The sequence below is a fragment of the Boleophthalmus pectinirostris genome, unplaced genomic scaffold (assembly GCF_026225935.1).
Source record: "Boleophthalmus pectinirostris isolate CB_2022bp ecotype Guang Dong unplaced genomic scaffold, ASM2622593v1 HiC_scaffold_11, whole genome shotgun sequence".
Lineage (NCBI taxonomy): Eukaryota > Metazoa > Chordata > Actinopteri > Gobiiformes > Gobiidae > Boleophthalmus > Boleophthalmus pectinirostris.
Window position 1 is genome coordinate 13049806 of NW_026570994.1, and position 22997 is coordinate 13072802.

The following is a 22997-nucleotide window of genomic DNA, read 5'->3' on the forward strand; positions in this document are numbered from 1 at the left end:
AGTCCGCCGCCGATAAGCTTTCAGGAAGTACAACTCGCTACTGCTGCTCAGACATAAATCCTTCATATGCAAGGTTGGTTTAACTTCTAAAATTATTCTATCAACAAAGACATTCACATCGACAGTCTGGCGTAATAATAGATTTGCTTCAGGTGCTTTGTGGGATTGTTTTTAGTAGCAGGCTAACTATGGCCATTGACATGCACTAGCCTAGCACCAGTGACCTCTGCAAATACAAGGACTGGATGGAATATTTATAAAAGTGTCTCCACACTTCTCCAACACTCTGGCTCACGAGGAAATTAGATCCTATGTCCAAAATTCCAGCCTGTTCCTTAAAAGCTCACAAGATTCAATTTTCTGTAATAGGATCTTTAATGCTACACTGTGGAACATTCCAGACAAGGCAGCAACATGCATCTCCTTGGAGACAAACCAGTGCAAGAAATTCCACCTGAAAAGTTACATACCACCTTTAAAAAGCTGTATTTTCAAGGATTTTCTCCATCTACTGTAGCTACCAGGGAGGTCACATTGAGATTTACACACACACACACGGGAGGTGAATTTGAACTAAAACTGTGATAAAGCGACTTGGCACGAAGCCAGAGACGCATAAACTTTAAACATCAGGAACATGTTTGGGGGGCCCATCTGAAAGTGATCCAGTGTTGAGCTGTGTGGGATTATAGACAGTATTTCAAAAGGGGGTCAGGAAGGTCAAGGCACATGTCTGCGTATGAAGACTTTGAAGTTACAGCTGAATGAATGGAAGTGTGAGAGTTTGTACAAGTTGAGAAAAAACAAAAAGAGAATACTAGATCATAGACTGTATATATAAATGGACATCGCTGACCAAATAGGAAGTGTTCATGGGGGCTCTTCCGACTCTGCCGACTCTGTTTCCAATTGACGTTACCCCCCACTCTCTGTAACTGCTGTGTGAATGTTCATATTAACCCACTCTACATGATCCTGGTGTTTTTTATTATTGCTATTTTGTAAGTACATAAATTCCTATTCCTAATATGGACCTGACTCCAAATTCACTCCTAGCCCCGTGAGCTTCATTTGACCAAACGCTCTGGCCGTCGTTGTTTTGCAAGTCTCAAGTAAGTCTCAAGTTTTTGACCTCAAGTCCGAGTCAAATCCCAAGTGAAATACAGGTTAAATCCAAGTTGAGTCTTGAGTCACGGGCCCATAAGTCCAAGTCAAGTCCAAGTCGTCTGCTTTGAGCTTCAAGTCATTTCAAGTCTTTAAACCACAGTACCAAATAGAGCTTAGATTTTTGCAATCTATATGAATTCTTATCTAAATTGCACTTAAAAAGTCATAGTATATTTATATATGAGTATTTACCGTAAAATCCGGACTATTGAGTGCACCTGAATATAAGTAGCATCAAATAAATTTTAATGCAGTTTTAAAATTGTACATATATAGGCCGCATCTGAATATAAGCTGCAGGTGTCCACGTCTTCAAGAATGTTATACACCTCTAAAAACTTTTGTCGTGTTTTTGCATTGAGTCAGTTTGTCATGCTGCCGTCGGCAAAATCTCACCATCGGCTCATGATTGATGTTTTCTTCTTTGACAGTCACATCAATCACATTTAACTTAAAAGCTGCATTATCTGCATTTCTACATGTGTTTTCCATGAGGAAGGTCGAAGGTGTCTGTATGAAGCGCAAAATAACTGTTCAAAGTAGCATCTTCCTCGGCGCACCACCCCGTCTCTCCCCGTGCTCTACTGTGCATGTCTCCTGCAAGAGCCGCTGTCCTGCCTGTCTTCATATCAGTGTCTTGTAAGATTTCAGCAGATTTCAGACTCTCTTGGGAGCAGGGCTAGTTCTATCAATCGGCTATGAGTGGATGTACAGCTACTGAAGTTTGAGACGTTTCTTCTCGTCACTTACGCATAAGGGTAAGACGTATCCCCCTGACTAATCTTAATTTAGCATCATAACTTATTTTAGCTAGTGTTGCAAGTTTATGTTAACCCTAGATCCATGTGTTAATCGCACAGACAGCGGCGCTTTCTACACTCAGGCTACGCATATCGGCTGTGTTACCAAACCAGAGACCGTATATATGAATGAACAACGTGCCAAACAAAGAATCCATCCATATATTAGCCGCATTAGCCTCAGGGTTCAAAGTGTGAGAAAAAAGTAGTGGCTTAGAGTACAGAAATTACGGTATATAAGAGTTGCAATTTTTTCCTTTTTAAATGTCTTGTCAAAATCTTCATGCAGATCATTACGGTCAGAGCAGAAAGTCTTCTCAAGTAACGACTTAAGTCAAGTCCCAAGTCATTGAGCTTTAATCCCAAGTTGAATCCTAAGTTTTAGTCCATTTTATCTAGTTAAGTCTCAAGTCCTAAAAATAGTGACTCAAGTCTAATTCAAGTCCAAGTGACGACTTGTAAGTCCCCACCTCTGGGAGACTTCACATCCCTGAGTCCATTTCTTTACACAGTCTGTGATCTCGACCTCCTTCTTGCTTGTTTCATTTATGTCAAGTTTATTATGAAGACTGTCAATTAAATAAGAAATTCTAATGCTATTCTAAAATCAAATAAGTCACAATAAGAGCATATAATCTACACATATTTACATATTTTTACATGATTTCTATTTTAAGTACTCAATTCCAATTTGTCAGATAAAATAAGTCACGCTATACTCAAAGATAAGTTCAAAGGTTCACCTCAAATACATATGTTTTTATTGTATCTATAAAAAGGCATAAAAAAATAAAGAAAATGACTTAACACATCCTTGAAGTCATCATAAATCATATTTTGTACTGACACACACGTATTCACACAATGTTCTATGTTCATATTCCCCTGAAGCGCAGGTGGGCTGATTCATGACTGATTCACAGCTTTAATGACTTCCCCGAGTTCCATGTTAAGCACAGACAGAATCATTTCTAATAAAAATGCATTAAATTCACTTAGATAGAAGATAGTGCTATAAAGTATAAACACGCATATTTCTACATATACTACTACATTAAAGTGGTAGAAGGTCACTAAGTACAAGTAGCAAAGTACTGTACTTAAGAAGAATTTGCAGTTGTCTGTACTTGACTTACATACATTTTACAGTGAGTATTTTTACTTTTATTTTACTACATTTGAGAGGATGCATCTGTACTTTCTACTCCACTACATTGTTTTAACTGGACTGAAAAGTAACAGTATTTTTTATGATTCTTGCCATGTTTGTGGTAACATCCTGACTAAAGGTTTTAAGTTTAAGCTTCAGATTTAAGCAAACAAAATAAATATACAACATTAATCAGAAAAATTAAGAAATTGATTCAGAGTGCAACTGTGGACCAAAGCATGCATAATGTTTTAATCAGCATCGCTACATTTAACACATTTGCAAATTAACAAAACTTTCTCAAAATCTGTGTGAAATACTTTTACTTTTTACTCTAAAGTACATTTTTAAACAGGTACTTTAATGCTTTTACTTAACTTAGTTTCATAGTTGTATTTTTACTGGAGTAATCTTTTGCTGCTGTGTCTGTACTTTTACTTAAGTAACAAAATGCAGTACTTCATCCACTTCTTCTAGATTAAGGCTACGTTTATATGATGACGGGCTGAACAGAACACGCAAAAGTGGCGTTCCGTCTTCACTTTTTATTCCGCGTTTAGGCAAGCATTTTTGGTAGGAAATCTGCGCGCATACGATGACGCAAAAGTGTGTGGAATTCGACTGGGTATGCACGCCAGGTGGCTCGGTGGTGATGTATGTGACGAAATCACGTATGTGACGTGAGCAGATCTGAACAGAGTTTTGCGTCTTGGGCAGTGTAGACGGAAACGCTACGGCGGAGCGTATTCAACTTTTCCACTCTGGAGGGTTGTTTCAGATTTTTGTCTTTTTTAAGCCCCAAAAACGCCGTCACCGTCTAAACGAAAGGTACTTCTGATAAAATATTTTGTCATTTTTACCTGCAAGTGCTCTTAGTTTGCCTGTATACAACCATAAGCATTTCATTCCTTGCTACATAAACATACCGCTCTTGTGTCCTTGGGCAAAACCATTTGACCAAGACCTTGTTTATATGATCATGCATGTATTTTAACATGGATCGTTGGTGGTGGGGGTAAGTGAAATTTGTAAATTGTCTTAATTAATGTAAAAAAATGCAAATCTATGCCATTATTATTATTACCTCACGAAGCATGCCATCATTTATTACATTGAACTGAACTAAAAATGGAAAAGTCATTATGTATACGCAATCAAAACAGATGTGTCCATTTAATTATCACGCCCTGTACAACACTAACCACCTTGCACACATTCTACACATACAGTATATTATCTTTTTATTTTTTTTCTCGTGTTATTGTACACTGACAGTAACACAGTGTCTGGGGCCACCGCTCTGACCCCCAGCCTTGTAAATCTGAGCATGAACTATGAATTCGAATGAGTGCTGCTAATATGTGAGGGGTCAAAGGTCGCTCGAGGCTAGCCCACAACACACGCCGTCTTTATGTCTCAAGCTCAAGGACAAGTGGACCCTAGATTACGCCGAGATGGATGGCATACTGTTTTTGACCCGTTCTCGAAGGCTTGTCAATGGACTTTGGACCGCTCACTTACCCACGCCCTTTGTATGAATCATCCTGTACTTTGACAACATAATAGTTTATTTAAATTGTATACGTTAATAGAGATTGGCCATTATTCACTGTCAGGTGGAGTTTTGTTGTGTTTGCACAGTTCTGAATGACAAAGAATACAGGATGTTAAGCTACTTTTATTTTGTGTTTTCAAAATAAAACCATGAAGACGCAAGACTGTACTTTGCTTTACTGGCAGCTGTTGTAATTCTGCAATATTGTTTAGTATATCATTGTATTTTAGGATATTTCCACATCTATCTAAATGCAAAAGAATAAAAAAAAAAAAAAAAAAGCCAAACAAAGCGCTTTTGTCATTTACCTTGATAAATTAATGTAAATAGATTTTTTTGATACACATAATAACAATTTAAATATATATAAATGTAAACGCTCAAGTTACTTTTTTGAAAATTTTAGGATATTTCCACATCTATCTAAATGCAAAAGAATAAAAAATAGTATTCCAAACACAGTGTCTTTGTCAGTTGTTTTAAAGGTGCACTGTGGAACTTTTCTGGAGGGAGCTCGCAACCTGTTTGTCTCCATGGAGATGCTATTGCTTTGGTTTAAACTGTCAGCATTAAACTAATCTGTCTTGCATGTCTTTATTATTATTAAATGTTCAAAAATCTCTTAAAATACATCCATTCTTACTGCGAGTGGGGTCGCCTCTCCACAGATCGAACCTGTAATTTGGCTCTCCATGGAGATTTGTAGGTGTATGGCCATACTGTGGTAGCCTGATTCATCAGCCGGTTTCACTTCGTAGAAACCGCCTAACCTCGCAGCATTAGATTTCGTTGACTGTACTTTTTTTAATTTAACCAATCGCTGCTATTTGGTCATGACGTATGTAATGCGCCGCTAACAGGACCAACTGTTTTATCAAGCTTTTCCCAAATCCCTTAGGAATAGGGGCAATAACATCTTTCCCCTTGATAAAATTCACCAAACATTCTCTTTGTTCCGTATTTAAATCCTTGATCTTGGGAATTGCCTGGCTTTTCGCTGATTGGCTAGTGCCTGGACTCGCACTTTCATGGTTCTTGCAAACAGTCTAGTGTATTTTGATTCCTGACCTAGTCGCTGGAGAGACATGAAATTGAGTGGAGGCACTAGGTGGCACCAGCCTGACTAATACTGTGGAACATTCTGGGCACATCTCCACGGACACAAGCAGGTGATGGACACTCCAGCAGACGAGTTACACGGTTTATGAACATGTCTTAAGTTTTAGTTTGGGCAAACTCCAAATGGTTACCCCGCTGATGATGATGATGATGATGGGTAACGAGGGTGGAGTGTCTTGCCTAAGGACACAGCAACACTTTTCAGTAGAGCCGCTGCTCCCCCACTGCGGCACCTGCTATTCCCAGCAGTCTCCCATCTAATTACTAACCAGACTTGCTGAGCTTCTGTGATCTGACCAGCAATTAGTCGGCCTAGTTAATAATTAATAATACAAATAAAAATAATTGGGGCTGACGTTTTCTTAATGAGAGTAACGAGTCTGTAAAAAGTGAATATATACTAGAAAACATGTAAATTCATTGTTTAAATACTGTAAAATCGTAACAATTTGAGAGCTGAACGCATCATCTTTACATTGAAAGTGAAGTCGGTGCAGCCTCATCCTCCTTTTACTTTGAAACGCAAATGGGAACTCACGTGTCCTTCCCTCGCGCGGCTTGACACCGCTTTCCTCCTTCTCCCTCAGTAGTCCACCTCTACAGCATGCAAATTACGGAGCAAGTCCAATATATCGCAGATTGGTTAACAACTCACAGAGCGCGTTGAGAGCGCCGGACGCGGACACGTTGCGCGCTGGCTCCCATCCCTATCACAGGACTATAAACCTTACGAGACTTGTTTATTTTTATCTTCTGACACTTATATCACTATTTTTGTGTGTGTGAGGAGAAGGCACTCAAGTCTTCAGCACCATCCCGGGACTGGACTGTAGACGTTTTTACGCAGCGGAATAATTAGTAGCCCGGTTGAGTCCGCGCAAAGCAGTGGACTAAAAAAGGGACACGCGAATATCGAGAGATTTGATTGAAGTTTCTGCTTGGACGTTTCTTCTTCTGTCCGTGCGCGCTTGGAGGTTTTATTTGATCAGTGCAACCAGCCACCCTGCGCTTCTCATGGACCGCGTACAGTAGCAGCAGCTGGACGTTTTTGGACTTCGCTTCAGCACCAGTTTTCATCCGGTAAGTCACGCGTTTTGGACACTGATCCTTATCTGTGAATGTTTGTCTTCTTCGTGCATGTAACTGTAAACAACTGTGACTTCTTTAAACTAGCGACTTCATAGGAATCCAGGATGTCAGTTTTAGACGTGTTCCAACTGGCTTAAGTGTTCCGTGGAGGTATTTGCCCCTGAGTTTCGTGACCACTTGGAGAGAGAAATAAGTCATTTGACGTGTGCGGTATCGCTAAAGGCCATTACGCGTCAATCAAGAGACGAAATCCTTAGACTTGGTACTAGACACATAAAAAGACGACTTGACAGGGAACAGAAGGGGTCCGTTTTTTTTCTTTTTTTTTCCTCCCTAAGGGGCTCCGGTACCGCGAGCACACCTGGCCGTCTGCCATTCGGAGTTACAGTATCCCACGGCGACTTGGTGAGCACTGAGCTGCACGGCTTTTTTACGCAGACTATTTCCAGACTGTGGTTTTATGGCGCTTGTAATTGCGGTAACGTCTTGATTGCTGGCAGTGCGTCGGTGATTGCTGTCTCGCTAAATTAACAGAAATGTGATGTCACTGATTTGATATTAGATTCTTTAAAAAAAAAAAACAAAAAAAAAAAAAAAAAAACGCGGGGTTTGGTTGAGTTACGGTGAATACATTACGCGGGGCATGCATATTCTGTGCGTAATTTGGCGTTGAGTTCTTCCAGTATAGAGAACTCAAACAAATTGGCTGCTTTTCATTACAAGCATCTTTATTCTACGTGGTGGAGTCTATCACCCTCCTAAAAGTGGCACGTTCTCAAATAGGTCGAGATGTTTGGATCATTCCTAAACTTTTCATCTAGGTTTTGGCACAGACAGACGTGCTGCTTGCGTCTGGCACCGTCTGCGCCACCTCCTCTTTAAAATACAGGTGTAGGGAGATTACCTTCATATAGAGGGGCTAATTGGTTTGAAATGGTCACGCTCTTAAATTAGTTTTGTATCTCTCATTTTGCGCATGGGTGATTCAGCTGAGCGGTATTTTGTCCATTCAATTACCTGGACGGACTAATGAATTATGTGGAGTGCTGTTTATGTGGGAACCCTTTGTAGCCATGGACTTTCTCAATGGAGCTGGCCCTATCTCGCAATGCTACAGATAGAGTCCACACACATTATCGCCCTTATTAAATTAATATATATTGATTTTTTTTTTAAAATATACACATAATAATAATTGCAAAACTCAACACTGAAGTTACTTTATTTGAGCATTTAAAAAGGAAAGCACAACATATAGTTTCTATGCTCGACAGATATTCAAAACATGTACATTTAACAACAAAAAACAAAAAAAAGAAAATGTTAATGTCACATTCAGTGTTCAAAAATGGAGTAGGGAAAATATTGTCTTATTTTAATTGTACCCCTAATTTACAATATTTCGCCTAAATTATTTTGTATGTCTCCACTTCCCAAGTAAGTTAAAACTTTACTATACAGTTAACTACATTATACATTAAAGAAATTAGATGAAAAAACAAAAATGAAACACCAACACATTCAAATCCCCAAACAAAATCAGTTTGGTAAGCTTGCTGTGTATTTTTTGTTAACTTAAGAGCAAAAACTGTGAAGGTACATTGTAAAACTTTATTCATACTTTTGCACAAACATACACCCAAGACAATAATGTCAACATTTCCTTGCAGACATATTGAATAGAATAAAGGAAGTTTAGCCTCAAGTATTGCTGTAAGAAGAGAATATTGAATTGTATCCATAGAACTGTCCAAAGGGTTATGGGAGCTGAACTTTGTCTTGCCTTTTTGTGTAGGTGGAACTCAAAATTATTGCTTTCTGTGGACTTCGACAAAATGAGTGGGTGTAGAAATTTGTTGAGCCCATAAGACAAGCTGCATCCTTTCCAATAGCAAATAAACTACGATTATAAATGGTTGTATTTGCTGTGGGTACTTATACGTATAGGGGTGGATGTTACAAAGGATAAGTCAACAGCTAGGGGGTGCTAATCGGCTTCACAACACGTGGACTAACTAACAATCTATATTAGTATTGTCATGATATAAAAATGTCAAATGCATTTAAAGTACTAGGGAAAAAAGCTTTATATCATCGAGAAATTTCAGTGTGTTGGTCAGTATACACACAATAATAATAATAATAATAATAATAATAATAATAATAATAATAATAATAATAATAATATTAAAACTAATAAAAATAAACAAATTATTTTCATTTGGTCTTACAAAAAAAATTATAATAATATAAACGTCTTTCAATATCTTTTAATCTTCGCAATAAATCTGATTTCATTGTCTCCTAAATCTGGTCTTTCTCCATACCACATACTTTTATTGACAGAAGATTGGCTGCACATCTTAATTAACATTGCCCAAGCCAATCATTAACGATTCTAACTGACAGAATCTTGATCTCGATAAAAAAAAAAAATATTAAAAGCCCAACCCTAAACTTGATTATAGTTAAAAACCTGTCTTGCCTTTTTTATGTACGCATTTATATCCACCCTCTACTTTACATGGGTACATTTTGTGCTAGGCCTGTCATGATAAATAATACTGAAACAAGCGAACAACATAAGTGATCTGTGACCACATGTCCACCAAACACGTGACTGTCATGAAGCAGACATGGAATATTACTCAAAAGAGGGACAGTTATTAAACCTGCCTTTTGTTTTCTGTGGAGGAAGAGAGTGGGAGATGCACTGAGACTTCAACTGCATGGGCTGGTGGTTCAGAGTTTAGTCCTGGTTTAGATGTGGTTCAGTCCTGGTTTAGATCTGGTTTAGTCCTGGTTTAGTTCTGGTTTAGATCTGGTTCAGTCCTGGTTTAGTCCTGGTTTAGTTCTGGTTTAGTTCACATTTAGTCCTGGTTTAGTTCTGGTTTAATTCTGGTTTAATTCACATTTAGTTCTGGTTTAGACCTGGTTTAGTTCTGGTTTAGTCCTGATTTATTTCTGGTTTAGTCCTGGTTTAGACCTGGTTTAGTTCTGGCTTAGTCCTGGTTCTTTCCTGGTTTAGACCTGGTTTAGTTCTGGTTTATTCCTGGTTCCTTCCTGGTTTATTTCTGGTGTAGACCTGGTTTATTTCTGGTTTAGACCTGGTTTAGTTCTGGTTTAGACCTGGTTTAGTCCTGGTTTAGTAGTGGTAGTAGTGGTTCAGTCCCGGTTTAGTACTGGTTAAGTACTTGTTTAGTTCTGGTTTAGACCTGGTTTAGACTTGGTTTAGACTTGATTTAGTTCGATTTCAGTCCTGCTTTAGTCCTAGTTTAGTTCTGGTTTAGACCTGGTTTAGACTGTACTGTTTAGTTCTGGTTTAGTTCTTTTTAGTTTTTAGTTCATAGTTTTTAGGTTTAGTTCTGGTTTAGACCTGGTTTAGTTCTAGTTCAGTTTGGGTTTAGACCTGCTTTAGTCCTGGTTTATTTCTGGTTTAGTCCTGGTTTGATTCTGTTTAGACCTGGTTTAATTTTTGTTTAATCCTGGTTCAGTTCTAGTTTAGCTCTGGCTTATTTGTGGCTTAGTCCTGGTTTCATTCTGTTTTAGACCTGGTTTAGTTCTTTTTAAAATAAAATTTAGATAAAGAAGGGAGTTTGTGCATAATACATAAGCACAGACAGACTATAAACATAATAAAAACAAATATTAAAAACAAAGGCTTGAGGCTTGAAAACAAAAGGTTAGATCTTACACAGAGATTTTTACTACATCATTTTCTCCTATTACAACTCATCTTTCATACCGCGCACCTTTAGCCTAGGCTACTTCCCCCAATCCCAGCTAATGATCAGGACAAAATAGACTCTGTACTTATGGATCTTTACATTTCTCCTGCATCGATCTTCCGACATGAAGTTACGGCTTTCGAATGATTTTGGACTGGGGCAAGAATCAAGCAAGTGAAGTGGACAAGCTTAACCTGAAGCTTTGTTGAAACTATTGACAAGAAAGTCCAATGAGAAAGCCCACCGCCCCGAGCACTCTCCATCTCGTCGTGTAAGAAAGACACTTAAAGGTGCATCGTGTAACTTTTTTTCCATGGAGATGTTATTGCTTCGTCTGGAGCGAAACCTGTAATTGAATAAATGTAAAATCGAGCTGTTTAATGTCATACTGTGGAACATTTCAAGCAAAGCAATGACATATCCACAGAAACGAGCAGATGACAGACCCCCAACCGAAAAGTTACACAGTGCACTTTTAAAAATAGACACGGTGAGAGGGATGCTTACTGTAAAACTCATTATCTTCACAGCGCTATACTTTTGTGAGAAACCGCGCAGCAGGTAAAAACTGGTTTCGCTTATGGACTCGGTCTTGTCGTAGATAGACTCAATATATTTTTCAAGAGAGTCCTAAAAAGAAATGGGGCGTCCTGTATTAACTGCATTCGCTCTTACGTTCAATATTATGAATCTGTCCCAATAGCGAGATTTCAAAGTAGATGTTTTGGACTATAAGGAAAAAAAGTTAGTCCTGGTTTAGATTTGGCTTAGTTCTCATTCAGTCCTGGTTTGGTTCTGGTTTAGACCTCGTTTAGTTCTGGCTTAGGCCTGGTTTAGTTCTGGTTTGGCCCCAGTTTAGTCCTGGTTCAGTCCTGGTTTAGTTCTGGTTTAGTCCTGGTTCATTCCTGGTTTAGTCTTGCTTTAGTCCTAGTTTAGTTCTAGTTTAATCCTGGTTTATTCCCAGTATAGTCCTGGTTTATTTTGGGTTTACAGCTGGTTTAGACCTGGTATAACTCTAGTTTTAGTTCTAGTTTACTCCTGGTTTAGACTTGGTTTAATTCTAGTTTAGTCCTGGTTTAGTTTTGGTTTAGTCCTGGTTTAGACCTGGTTTAGTTTTAGTTTTAGTTCTAGTTTACTCCTGGTTTAGACTTGGGTTAATTCTAGTTTAATCCTGGTTTAGTCCTGGTTTAGTTCTAGTTTAGTTCTAGTTTTAGTTCCAGTTTAGTCCTGAAAAACTGCAGAGTTTTAGACTATAAGGGGAAAAAAAGTTTGATACTCAATACCTACTTCAGTTGTGCAATTTTATAGAACAAAAGCATTTAGACAATAAAAGGTAATCTTCATTCCATTTTACATGTTCACTGCAAAACAAAAGTCGAGCCAAGTTAAGATTACTTTAATTAGGACAGTTTTATCATGATGTATTGCACTTGAAGATAAATGACCTACAAATGGAACAAGACAGACTTGCTTACTACTTACTTATTGTTACGTAAAATATGAAAAGAAATCTTGCAACACTTATCAAGTTAAATGTACTCAAATAAAGTAAAAAGCCCTAATTTAAGTAATTTTAACTTACCTAGATATTGCTTTTGGAGTGAATTAAAAAGTCCTTGATGCTACTGATACTAAGCAGAATAAACCTATTTCAAAATAAAAAGTATAATTAAAAGGTATTATGAGCAGCAACAAATACATAGTAGAATGAAGCAATAATTAACCATAAATGTTACCTCCACAGCTCAAAATGTTCTGTATTACAACAAAAAGAACAAAAAGTTAATGTAGTAATTCTGGGAAGGTCCTACTTGCTGTTTCTAAGTATTTAGCTCGTGAAGTACTCAGAAAACACATCAACAAGGTGCTAAAAACCTTCCAGACTGAGGAGTAAAAAACATGCTGATGCTTTTTAGTTTTATTTTATTTTATTTTTACTTTTATATAACCAAGATTCTGCTACTGAGAAAGCTGTTGTACACGTTTTAATGGCATGTGGAAACCTGAGCTCACATACACAGGAAGAACATGCAAATTCCACACAGACGAGCCCTATCCGATTCGGGAATTGAACTTGGGACCTTCTTGTTGTGAGGTACAAACATTAACTGGTCCATCCCTTTTTTCCAAGGTCTTTGTCTGAACGTTTTTGAGACGTGCGGTGATTCAAAATTCTACAAAAATATTTCAAACGAGTAAAAAATATGTAACAAAAACACATAAATGAACAAAACTGTCAACTTTGAATCACTATTTCTTATTTCACGTAACCTCAAGCTCTTCAAACATTAATACAACATAAGTAATTGTAATATCCATAAGAGCACATTCTAAATTTCAGAAAGAATACAGTATTTTTTAGGTTTAATTTTTACTTCCTACCAAAATTGCAGTTGCGATCAGACTTGTCATTTCTGTTTTGATAATGGGATTCTGTTCCACTTTCATTTTTTTAAACACTTCACAAGAACTGACAAAAAATAAATGAAATATGAGCTTAAAAATAATACAAGAATCACATTTCATAACATGTCTGTACAGTTCTAAACTACAGTGTATAAGACAGCTTGTTGTTAGTGGATGCAATGTGATACTTCTAATTACAGCCTTTAAATTGTGTATTCGATCGGCATGAATCTTGCAAACCTACCTCGCCTTTAACATGCCCAAGCAAGCTACATAACAGCTCCTTCCCTCGAGTCCGTCCATCCGCCGTGTTATCCCCGGTTAATTGGTGGTGAAAGGTTGAGTGAAGATGGAGCGGGCCAACTCCAGTCTGCGTACGGGGCCCGGGTGCTTGAGTCATCAGACACTTGTTTAACTACAGATCCAGCCTGATTAAAAGAAGGAGACGGAGTGAAGGAGACAGAGAAAAACACGATTAGCAGACTAGAGCCGTGATAGGTAGCAGCTTTAATTACATGTGGCAGATGTGGAGTCCTGTTTGGGGAAGATTTCTCGTCATTTGGCAAATCAGGTGTTGAGTGAGGATTGGAGATGGAAGATATATTCGTACTAACGACTCTTTTTAGGATAAATATTTGTTTAAAGGTGGAGATGCTATTGCTTTGCTTGGTATGTTTCACAGTATTTCATTAAAAGTCTATTCACCGTACCGGAAGACGTTTGGAAACATGCGGATGACGACTTCCGGTGTAGTTACCAACACTGGGCTTGTGATAAAACCGTTTATTCAGCAGCAGCGTCTTCACAACCTGCCAGAGCTTTCCATGTGGGACATCTCTTCCATGTCGTAGGCAGCTGGTTGTAGCTGTTGATCTGCCAAACATAACAAAACACTACAATGACATCTTCTTTTTATTTTGTATTAAGTTAGACAAATTATAATACAGAAAATGTCAGACAGAGCCCAAAGGAAGTCGTCATCCTTATGTTTCCAAACTACAGGTCTGCGCTCTGCATTGTGCAGTCCCGTTCCCACCCGCGCCCGCAAAGAATTGTAATTTTCATGCCCGCATCTGCGGTATTTTGTCCCATTTCTGCCCGCAAAAAGAATGGGACGTTTGCTTTTTTAAACTCTATCAAACAAGGAGAAGCGGAAAGGAATTGTCTAAAATGTGTGTGAGATTAGACCACGTCCTCAAGTTTAGGCTGCTTAAAAGGTGTATTCATTTGTACATTTTACTTTACACTCATATTTAGTTTGCGGGACTGCAGATTATCATCCCACCCACCCACTCCCACATTCTGCAGTCCCACACTCGCCCATGCCCGCAATGAGCTTTCAAGATGTGTCCCGCGCCACACTGTTTTGCATCAAGTCCCGCGGGAGTGCAGGACTCTATTTCAAACGTCTTCTGTTTTTGGAACGTAAGCGTGAATAAAGCCCATTATTCAGAAATACCTTTAAGAACATGCGTTCTTGTATGACCGGGCCCACCTCTCCACTGAACTGATCTGTACCTTGGCTCGCTTGCCTCCACGGAGACAGACACTGTAGGTTTAATGCCGTACGTGAAACACTTCGGGCTGAACAGTGAAGTACATCTACATGGAGATGAGCATGGAGCTTACCCTCCCCAAGAAAAGTTACGCAGTACACCTTCAAGAATAATAATCCTTTTTTAAGATACCCCAGTGTCTATGCACACATCATTCTTAGTGTGTCTTTTAAAGAGTCTAAATACAGTGTTTTTTATTATCATCATGGCATCAAAATCGGTATCGAGTATCAAGTCTATTCCTTAGAAACGAAATCGAGTTTGAAATGCCAATATCGTGGAAGATTATAACACACAAAAACTTAAAAATGAAATCTGTAGAAAATGTAAAACTTTATTTGAGACTTTGAAAATGTGTGGGCCTTGCTATTGATTTTAGACATCAGCAAATCTTGGCAACAGCATGACTATTATCAGACCTTTATTATCGTCATCAGCTGCAAGAAAACATATTTGACCATCCCTGAAAATGTGTGTATCATCTGTTCTGGTCTGTACAGTGCTTGTGTATTTCAAATCAATATCACAACTTCACCTATACATGCTGATGTTGTATTCATAGTCAATACATTAAAATATATAGTTTTGCGGAATGCACTATTGATTAGGCTGGCCTGGGAACGTCTTGGGGTCCCATCAGAGAAGCTGGAGGAAGTGTCTCGGGTGAGGGAAGGCTAGTTGCCACTGCCAAGACGGTTGCTCCCATGGCCCAGCCCCAGATAAGCAGAAGAAAATGGATGGATGGAAGTATATCTTAAAGAAAAAAGAGTAAGAGTAAGTCTGTTTGGATTCTATAAAAATCCATAGAGAAAAATACACATTGAATATAGATTATGTGTGTCTCTGTGTTGTTATATTATATAAAATTGCAGTGTTCCAGATTTGTAAACATTGCGTGGTATTGACACCCCAAAGATGCATCTGTGGCTCGCTCTGAGAGGTGATGATGTCTTGATATTTATCTTGTTGATGAATGGTTTGAGTAAAGGCGTGTTTTGCTGGTGAGACATCTGTTTTCACAATAGAGACCCTCCCATATGCGGAGGTGCATTCAAGAGTCTCAAAAACTGCTGTCCTGGTTTTACACTAGAGGTTGCCGTGATTTTATTGATTAGGGATGTAACAATAACCCGAAATACTGTGATATTGCATCGTCAAAAGTCTCACAATAATATCTTGGGCTGTCGCAGTATATCGAATCACAAGTTCCTTTGCTTAAATGCATTAAGAAGTTTTTATACAAGCAACAGCTTATAAACATAGGAAACTACATATCCCATGATTCATTTCAGTGCAGACAACATGAAGAAATATGTTTTTTACTTGAATTCTTGGGATTATGATGGACATAACACACCAAAACCTTGTCAAGGTATTTTAAAAGCAAAAAAGCATCCCATCCTCAAAATATCGCAATAATATTATATCATGAGATGCATATTGTGATAATATCGTATTGTGAAATTTGGATATTGTTACATCCCTCATATTGATGAATTGTTTGCGTAAATGAATTCAAAACTGGTCAGTCTAAACAGCCCACAATTGTAGATCTTTGTGCAAAATGGAGTAACTATTCAACCTTTTTAAGTGAGCTTTTAAGTATGCGAGTACACCACGTTTGTTTCCATGGACATGTGAAAGTTGGATATCAACCAGTAGCTCTTGATAATTCAGTATATTTGATTTTTATGGTAACAGTGTAGGTTTGGAGAGTATTTTTTTAAACAAATTTCAAGGTGCTCTATGTAACTTTGCTGATGTAAGGGCTGCCAGTATTAACCTGATTCATCATCTGGTTTCACTTTGTAGAAACCGTCTGACCTCACAGCATTAGAATTTGTTCACTCGATGGTAGACGGGTACTTTTTTTATTTAACCAACTGCTATTTGGTCGTGACGTATGTAATGCGCCGCTAACGGGGCAAACTGTTATATTAAGCTTTTCCCAAATCCAATAGGAAGAAGGGCAATAATGTCTTCCCCCTTGATAAAATTCACCAAACATTCTCTTTGATCCGGCTTTAAATCCTCGATCTCTGGAATCATTGCCAACACAGAATATATGGCTCTTTGCTGATTGGCTGGTGGCCGAACTTGCACTTCCGGGGTTTTTGCGTACGGTGCGTAGTGTATTCCGATTCCTGACCTAGTGCCGGAGAGAAATGAAATTGAGCGGATTCACTATCTTCACATTACAGACGTGATAACAATACATAAAAAAAAACACAGCCTTTTAATTAATCTGAGCGGACTCGAATCTCCAAAGATCTGACCTTGGAATTGTTCATCTTCTTCTCTCTATGGTCCAATCAAAGATAAGTTTAAGGCTATAATCGATAAGATTCTGGGCAAAGCAATAACATCACCATGGAGACGAGTTGGCAGCAGACCTTCCATCAACAAAGTCACTAAGTACTGCTTTGAACGGGATGAAAAAATACACTGCTGTCTTAATTTGTTATGCTATAAATCATATATATTGAATCAAGACTTACAGGTTGATATGTAACTTTCACTCATAAAGCGAGTTTGGACTTGTCTAATCTTGGCGTTAGAAACTTGAGCGAAGAAAGTGCTGCTGAGTCAAACTTTGAGTAACAGCTATTAGTCACGTTGTGAGTCAATCCCCTCCTATACATACCCACAAACAGTTCCAGTATCACGTCTTCAAATATTTCCAACATTACATCTTACATAATGATCTTTCTTGACAAGTTGAGTGTCTTTGTAATGCTATCCCTCCCACTGACAACATCTCATACATTCAAAAGCAATGTTGCGTGCCATCTTTTTTTTTTTTTTTCTGTTATCCCCGTCGTCTTATCTCGGTTACGTTTGGAGACTCCAGCATATGTTTCCTCCTTTTGAAAAATTGGACTGTGCGCTGTCCGTCAAGCTAGAAAAGTCTGTCTGATTCTTTTCAGCTGATTTTTGATGCGTCTCCGCCGGGATTCCGAAAGATTTTCAGTTGTCTGGGAGTAGAGTGAGCTGTACCTGCGTGCGTTTCCAGGTGGACTGTCAGTTATCTTATCTTCACCGTAGGTTTGTCTGTGGTTTAAACTTGCAGAAGCATGTTTAAACTAATGTATTTAATGTTAATCTGTCAGGTTGCTATGTTGATCTTGTCCTAATGTGGCCTAAGTCATAATAATAGTGTTTTATTAGCAGTCGTTAAAATGTTCCAGGGATTAAACAGAACATCTCAAAACTTGTTGGAAAATTATAAATCGAAGTGAGATACAAGGAAATAATATGACTTCAGTTTACAGAGTATCTAATAAAAAGTACTGTGCAAAAAAGTTATGAATGAGAAATAAAAAGCAATGTAAGTAAAGGTGTGACTTTCCTCATGGAGAGTATGGTGCCTGCTTGTCTCCATGGCGATGTGATTCCTGTCCGTGGAATGTTCCGCAGTATGGCAGTAAAAGTATCTGACATTTATTTAATTTCAGGTGTTAATTTGGTTCCAAAATACTTGAAAAACATGCATTCTTACTGAGAGTGGGGTCATCTCTCTATGGATCTGACCTGTAACTTGATCTGGTGGTGCTACCTGCACCTGCTTGTCTCCATTGAGGTGTTACTCCCGTGCATGGAATATTCCGAAGTATGGCATTAAACCTATCTAACATTTAATTTCAGGTGTTAGAATTGCTCCAAAACACTTGAAAAACATGCATTCTTAGTGAGAGTGGGGTCATCTCTCCATGGATTTGACCTGTAACTTGATCCAGTTGTGCCACCTGCTTGTCCCTATGGAGATGTTATTTCCATGCATAGAATGTTCCACAGTATGGCATTAAACTTATTTAACATTGATTTAATTCCAGGTGTTAGTATTGCTGAAAAAACTTGAGAAAAAAAAACAAAAAAACATTCTTTCTGAGATGGGGGTCATCGTTCCATAAATTTGACTCGTAACTTGGCCTGGTTATGCCACCTGCTTGTCTCCATGGAGATGTTATTCTCCTGCGTGGAATGTTCCGCAGTATGGCATTAAACATATCTAAGACTGATTTAATTCCAGGTGTTAATAATGCACCAAAACACTTGAAAAAAACATGCATTCTTACTCAGAGTGGGGTCACCTTTCATAGAACTGCCTTGTAACTTGGCCTGGTTGTGCCACTTGCTTGTCTCCATGGAGATGTTGTTCCATGCATGGAATATTCCGAAGTATAGCATTAACATTTAATTTCAGGCATTAGTATTGCTCCAAAACACTTGAAAAACATGCATTCTTACTTTGAGCAGGGTCGTCTCTTCATAGATCTGACTTGGCCTGGTCATGCCACCTGCTTGTTTCCATGGAGATGTTATTCCCATGTGTGGAATATTCTGCAGTATGGCATTAAATATATCTATTTATTTAGTTTCAGGTGTTAGTATTGCTTCAAAAAAAAACATGCATTCTTGCTGTGTGTGGGTGTCACCTCTCCATGGATCTGACCTGTATCTTGGCCTAATTGTGCCGCCTGAAAGGCAAACCAAAAAGACAAGCAGGTGACGTACCCTCCATCAGAAAAGTCACACAATGCAGCTTTAAGGAGACAATATGTATGGAAAACAAGAACAGCAGATCATTATCTTATGTAGTGACTTTCATTATTTCTCTTGTATTTTTAGCTTTGCATCCCACACAGGTTATAAAAGGTCATATTTTCTTGTGCTAGTGTCAGTGGTATGTACACACTTATTTTCAATGCACTTTACAAGTTGAAACACGAACAGCAAACAGCCATGCGCTCCAAGCTGGATCCTCATCTGCTTGTAAAATCTGTATTCTATTGTTAACAAAGAAAATATTTTGTTCCATTGAATCCACCTAAATGGGACCCTCATTTAACTCGTATTGAAAAAGAGCACGTACCAATAAAGCCCTTATGTACTTTTCTGGCCCATGGTATCTATAATGTGTGCGCTTATCAAACAGAACATCTCCGACTATGTATAAATTGATTCATGGGACAGGCACCGGCGTTATCCTGTGGCCTTTTTACTTTTATGTATTAAGGATGTATTATGCGGTGCAGTAAACTTGGAGAGAGAATAAACAGGCTTATTCTAACAAGTAATTAAGCTTAGCGTCATTATCGGCTATGGAGCGTCAACAAGGCGCTTGGGCTATTTTTATGTCTTTGTTTATTTTTATTTTATTTTTTAATGATCCGAAGTGCAGTCATTATTACTGCTGTTAAATCTAACTACTGACACGCAATGATGTGCTCATTGATGCAGTATTGGTCGTAAACCAGATGCCCTTCCTTGTGCTTGAATTGATCAGAAATATGGTTTGAACAGTTAAATTATTCCACATCATTTTTATTTATCTATGTATCTATTGTAACTTGTGGGGGACGGTCCATTAGGGGTATCTCCATGGAGAGTAGCAGGTGTCTCCTGGTCAGATCTGCGGAGAGACATACCTGCTCACAGTAAGAATGCATGCAGTAAAACATCAGGAATTGAATAAACGCAAGATTAGTTTAATGTTATACTGTGGGACATTTCAGGCAAAGCAATAACGAGAGATGCACCAATACAATACTGGTATCAGATATCGACAGTGATATATGATACTGATATCAGATATTGGTGCAAAATTGCCAGGATTGAATATTGGCTTCCAATTATTGATTCAGTTGATATTTTGGTTGTACATAGATTGATGTAAGAATGTATATAATGTAACAATATCCATATCTCTGGGTACAATATTTATTGTGATATTTTGGAAAGACTGATATAATTGTAGATAGAATGTTTGTTTTTTTTGCTTTTAAAATACCCTAACAAGAATTTGGTGTGAATTATTTCTGTCATAATCTCAAGAATTGAATTCATGTTGTCTGTGCTGAAATGAATCAGGGGATATGTAGTTCTTGATGTTTATTGGCTATTGCAGCTGCAAAACAATTAATTTAAGCAAAGAAACTTGTGATTCAATATATTGTGACACCCCACGATATTCTTGTGAAAGTTTTGACGATACGATATCACAATATTTCTGTTACTGTTACATCCCTATTTTTTATACAAAGTTTTTTTTTTTTTGTAATTACTTGAGGGATAAATAACAGCTTCCTAACACAAATCGAGTTGTATTTTTATTTTATTTTTTTAAGGAAATAAATGCTGTTTTCAGTGTCTGCTCTGTTATCAGTTGATATCGGGGATCGGCAGATACTTAAAGCTATAAAATCAACATCGATATCAGAACTGAAAAAGCTGGATTTGTGCATTTCTAATAATAACTCTCCTCATCAGTTCTCCTATAGAAAAGTTATACAGCGCACATGTAATTACTTGAATAAATGATAGATTCTGGCCAAGTGTTTTTTTTTTTTTTTTCTTCAACAAAACACAGACAAAACAAGCATCTATTTATACGCTGCTGTCTCCGCTCACAGCAAACACCTTGATACCACGGTAACATTGGTGTAATGCTGCCTGCTCATTTCTGGAGAACTAATTACTCTGCATTAGTTAAACAGACCATTTGAAATGCAGGCTGTCTAAATCACACTTGCCAGGGGAGCAGAGCCTGGCCTGCTCTATCTCTCCCACTTTGTAGCTCAATCTTAGCGATGCTATTATTAGATCTGTCCCGCATATGTTCACTATCAGAAATCACGGCACACCAGCACAGGACACAGTCATGAATGATAACTTCCATGTTCCAGTAAGTGCCTGTACTTGTTGGTGTGGGTGATATGAAAACATCCGATGTTGCAAATAGAGTAGTTTGAAGTGGGGCAAATTTGATTGTATTTTGACACTGTACACAGGTTGTCTTTTGCAAAACAGCAGACATGAAAGTCCCTCCATTTGTTAGTCAAATTTATGAAAACTAATAAAACTATGAAATGAAATAAAACTGTAAAACAATAAAACATTTTGGCAGCAGTAGTAGCAGTGGTACTAGTGGTAGTAGTTTTAACAAGGCTATTTAACAATGATATTTGTATGCAGTAGTAGTAGCAGTAGTAGCAGTGCCATTAGTAGTAGTAGTAGTAGTAGTACCATTAGTACCAGTAGTAGTAGTAGTAGTACCAGTAGTAGTAGTAATAGTACCAGTAGTAGTAGTAATAGTACCAGTAGTAGTAGTAGTAGTAGTAGTACCAGTAGTACCAGTAGTAGTAGTAGTAGTAGTACCAGTAGTACCAGTAGTAGTAGTAGTAGTAGTAGTAGTAGTACCAGTAGTAATACCAGTAGTCATAGTAACAGCACCAGTAGTAGTACCAGTAATCATAGTGGCAGTACCAGTAGTAGTAGTACCAATAACAGTAGTAGCCACCAGTAGTAGTAGTAGTAATAGTACCAGTAGTAGTAGTAGTAGGACTAATAGTACCAGTAGTAGTAGTAGTAGTAGTAGTACCAGTAGTACCAGTAGTAGTAGTAGTAGTAGTACCAGTAGTAATACCAGTAGTCATAGTAACAGCACCAGTAGTAGTACCAGTAATCATAGTGGCAGTACCAGTAGTAGTAGTACCAATAACAGTAGTAGCACCAGTAGTAGTACCAGTACCAGTACCAGTAGTAGTAGTAGTAGTAGTGCCAGTACCAGTAGTAGTGACAGTGTTACCTGTTGCAGATGTATTTGTAGTATAGTTTGTAGTATTGAGTAGTAGTAGCAAGTACTGGTGGTGGTAGTAGTGATAGTAGTAGGAGTGATAATAGTAATAATGTCCTTCAATATGCAACAACCCAGCCAGATGGTCAGGTGTCCCGTATTGTCATTTATTCAGTTTCTTGGCATCAGCTACAGGCAAAAACAAAAGTTTGCCAAAAAAGTACACAGTCACGATTCTTTGTTCTTTGTTTAGAAAACGTGAACTCCTGCATCTCTCTCTAAACAAGGAGCCCAAACTGTATGTAGACACATTAGAGTGCATTTATTCTTATGGAAGCCAGCTGTTCCATGTTAGCCAAGCCAGCTGAGTCTTGCAGAGGGAGCGCAGGAAGAGGAGGGAGGAGGAGGAAGAGGAAGAGGAGGGAGGATTGCTGTAGTCCCGTGGCAAACTGCAGAGACTGCCGTTGCCGTGAGCGAGGCCGAAGGGATGTGTTTGTGCTCGGGGAGGGGGTTTGTACAGATGCTGCTCCTGCCACAGTTAGACACGAACCAGGTGAGAAGCACGAGGGGATGAAATGCTTTGTGTAGCTACTGTAAGAGCCATTATTCCAGCTAAGTGGGTACGGCCATGCAATCTGCGCTGAGGTTTTGTCAATGGAGGTTTCGTAGAAAAAAAAAAAAAAATTTAAAATAAAATTAAATTGATGAATATATAAAAAAGCCATTTATATGTTTGCTCTTTGTTATTGTAATATATTGTGTCGTGCGAGCTATTGTGTTGAAATAATTTCCCTTGTGGATCATTAAAGTAAATAGATTCATAATTATGATCAAAATAACTCTGGGAATTT

General features: G+C 38.2%; 1 protein-coding gene across 4 annotated transcripts in view; it reads left to right on the forward strand.

Moving 5' to 3' along the window:
* The window catches only part of slitrk6 (SLIT and NTRK-like family, member 6), a 340866-nt gene that overhangs the window by 297568 nt on the left and 20301 nt on the right, over positions 1–22997 (forward strand). The window contains exon 1 of one of the 4 annotated variants that reach the window (XM_055166058.1): positions 6731–6871. The exons of 2 other annotated variants lie outside the window; for them this stretch is intronic. The gene's annotated coding sequence lies outside the window, so the exon portion shown is untranslated. Of the gene's footprint in view, positions 1–6730; positions 6872–7258; positions 7286–22997 lie in introns of those variants that run through there. One more of the 4 variants, XM_055166060.1, reaches the window with a different exon arrangement.